This window comes from Coccinella septempunctata, chromosome 4 (genome assembly GCF_907165205.1).
Source record: "Coccinella septempunctata chromosome 4, icCocSept1.1, whole genome shotgun sequence".
In the NCBI taxonomy this organism is placed as follows: domain Eukaryota; kingdom Metazoa; phylum Arthropoda; class Insecta; order Coleoptera; family Coccinellidae; genus Coccinella; species Coccinella septempunctata.
The window spans coordinates 28,257,754-28,261,634 of NC_058192.1; positions in this window are offsets into that span (position 1 = coordinate 28,257,754).

The following is a 3,881-nucleotide window of genomic DNA, read 5'->3' on the forward strand; positions in this document are numbered from 1 at the left end:
CCAACTCACCAGCACATAACCACTTGGGAGCTTTAAGTCATTTATAAAATTTGCAAATTCGAACGAGTCTTTCCTATAATACTGGTTTTCTTGGTTGTAGGAATTAGTTAGGATACCTGTTAAGAATTTGGTTATTCCTGTATTTGGGCAATCAATCGAAGAGATTATTGGTCTGAGGTTTCATTCTGATTTGTGTTTTTTTGGTAAGCCATAGTATTTTGGGCAGGTTCCCTTGTAAAATGTGAGTTGTCTTGCTTGTTCTTCATAATTATGCCTCGTTTCTTTATTTCCCCAATCATTTTGTTCCCTCTTTGTTGGTAGCAGTTTGAAGGATCTCTTTCCAGTCTCTCATAGAATTTTTCATCCGATAGTTGAGTTGTTGCTAGTTGGTGGTATTGTTCTCTGTTCATCAATGTTGTCACATTTCCTTTATCAGATTGTGTTATAATCAATTCGGGATGTTCTCTTACAAATCTTTGAGTTATTCTCAGCTTTTTAAGGAGTGGGTTATATTTTGATTTGTCCTTGTGTACAAAGTTTGTAATTATATTGGTTATCTTAGCCGTTGTTATATTTTTATTTTAACCGTGGATAATTTTTGTAGTTTTTTCCATCTCAGCTAAGAGTTTAGGGATTTGTACATCGTTTTTTGTTGGTGGAATGCAGAGTTTAGGTCCTAACGATAGGATTGTCTTCACATCTGTTGGTAATTCTGTCGATGATAGGTTTTTTATCCACTTTTCTTGAGTGACAATTTGGATTATTTGGTCTTGCATTAGTCTTTGCAGCTTGTTCTTATTCTTTGCTTGTGTTTTAAAGAAAGATCTTTTGTATGATGTGGAATTCCTTCTTAAAAATTCTTCCCATAGTAGTTCTGGGAGATCTGTGCTAATTAACTGGGTCAGGGTTTGTTGTCTGTTCTCCAGGTATTTAACGTTTTTATGTGTTAACTCTATTTCCATATTCGTTACCTTATGTTCTAATTTAGCCGTGAAATTGTTCACTTGTTGTGCTGTTCTTCCGTCTTTATATCCAAGTTGTTGATATATCCTCTTTAGTCCGTTGTCCACGTGTTTTGGTCGAATTCCTTCTTGCCGACATCTCAATAAAAATATTTTGCGATTCCTTAGGTTAGCTAATTTCTTTAGGTTGTTCATGAATTCTTTCATTTGCGCTACTTTGTTTCTGCCATAATTACGGTGGATGTTCTCGAAAAATCCCATTTGTTCCAATTCAGATAGGTATGTATTCGACTGTTTTGATATATTCGGATTTGGGTTATTCCTATTTAGAATTAATTAATAATGTGAATGTGTCGGTTTTGTGTTTTGATCTGGATCAAATAAAACGAATTTTGCTAAGGAAAATGGGAATTTAAGTATTAAAACTGGTAACATGTGACTCGGTCATTCATTGATTTTTATTTTCAGTGCTACGAAGTGGATATAATTTTCAGGGCGTAAAGGCCTGCAAACACTACTGACTACACCATGTGCAATGAACATTCTACTGCAAGTCGATTGAGAACTGTTCATCCACGTGAATTGTTGTATGCAGGAAGCATCCCTCACATGAAGCTCGACATGAAGGGCTCATTTAGGGGAAATTATGACTTTTATATCTCCATTCAAAGATTCTTAATTGGCCCCAATATATTCAGAAATGCAAAAGTGTTATGGATTTCGAATTGGGAATCGGGTGACTGTCAAATTGTTGTTTGGAAACTCAAAGTTTTATGAAACCTTCTGTGAGTGTTGTTTCATATATATAGTAACGTGCGTTCAAAAAAATTCGTCGTCAAGTAGGCTATGAAATTTTGAAGGCTGATGTTCGGTGGCTGAACGTATGTCTTTCCTTGAATTACTTCATCTTCCCAAAATGTAAACAATGATGACATTAACCTAACGTAATTTTGTACGGAAAGGCACTTTTCAGAAAAGGTTACCCGTAAATTTCACCCAACGTTCGGAAAGCATATCTTTCATTGAGTAAGATGACAAGAATCCAAACAATCTGAGGCGGTTAGAAAAGTTCTTCGTAAAAATTTTAACCGTCCACTATTTTCATACGTAAGAGACGTGAATCTTGAATTGATCGTGGTAGTATGTTTTTTTGTAAGAAGGTTCTAGTTACTTCAGTCATATGAATAGATCACAGTAAGATTCTCAATAATATGTTTATTAATTCTCTATAAATATTGAATTGATTCAGTCATTACTGAAAATCCATGACTAAACTAAAAGAACTGAATTACATGAAAATAGCTATTGGACAATTTATTAAAATTCAATTCAGCTATAAAAAGGCATGATGCTTTCTCCTTCATAACGTTCTGCTATTGAAGTTCCATAAAAGAAAGTAGGTCCACATTTTGCCTTTGACTGATGCATACTGTCAGTATGCATCAGTTCAGTATGATACTGAACTCCAATTTTTCTCGGATGCTACAAGGTTAGGTAATCACAACCTTTTGAGTTTTCTGATAACATGTCAATCTTTATGGAAACAAATGGATATCTTTTTTTCAAAATCGGGTGGCATATGCCAACGGATACTCCTTCCACTTGAGATAAAATCTGAAGAGAGGTTTGTCGAGCTTCTGTCACCATGTTTTCATTATTACTGAACTCTAGAGTTTTCTTTTTTGGTATACCACTTCCTTTTTTGTTTGAACATACCTGTTTCGTCAACACATCGCAAAACAGTACAATGGAAAAATTCATTCTTAATAATCAACAGCAACATAGGCTTCTATGAAGTTGCCGGAACAGAAAATTTCCATTTTCCTTCAATTTTCTTTCCAATTTTGAAGTAGAATTCAATAGTAAAAGTCTTTCACACGTCCGTAAAAACCATCTTTATAATTTGCTGATAATTTCAATTCAACAACAACCCAAAATGCTAAAATGACAGTTCACCTGGAAAATAGTAAAGCACGAGCTAAGAATTACGTTTAGACACGAAATATCGACGTTCAAAATTCCATAGCCTACTTGACGACGAATTTTTTTGAACGCACGTTATATGTTAGGCTGAGGCCATTTTAAGTTAGAGTAAGGTATATGTGTCAACGGTGTCCGGTGACAAGTGACTACGACAGAAACGTCACGTAGAAATTTAGCATGTAGAAGGGATTACTAACCGATGAATAAAATTGATGTAACTCAGTGCCTAAGATGTCTAAAACTCTGGTGTATTCACTGATTCGATATTGTTTTTAATTTCATGGGGATATCGGACCAGTTTCGTTTTTCCCACTGTAGGTAGCGCTGTTTAGAATTTGACAGAGCATTGTCAATTGATATTTGAAAATAATTTGAATACTTTCCTACGACTAACGAATATGTTGTATTTATAAGCGATTATTGGTGTGTGAAAATGTATTAGTTTCGAGAAAGGGGTGTAGAACATTCATTTATTCAACATGTCGTTCAGTAAGTTCAGGTTTCTGTATGGACAATCAAGAACTACAGCTAATAATTCGGTGTTGTTGGAATTTGAGGCAGAAAAAATCAGATGAACGAACATTCGGGAAGGATATAGCTAAGTTTTATGGCAACTTCAGCAATATTTCAAAGAAACTGTATTGGAAATACGTAATGTGAATTGTGAGCATGTATTGAGAATCAGAAAGTGATAAATCTATTCGAGTTTGTTCTTCAAATATTCTTCCTGAATATATATAGTGAAAATTACCTTTCTATCAACTGAATATATTGGATATTTGACCAATCAATTGTGTTTTATTAAAATCATATTGAATTAGTATAATGAGAAGGGGTTACAGTTCACTGCGACCTTAAGATCTATTGTGCCCCTATTGAATTACCCCCCTCACAAATTCAAGTTGTCAAACGGAAATTATCTTGAAGAAGAACAGT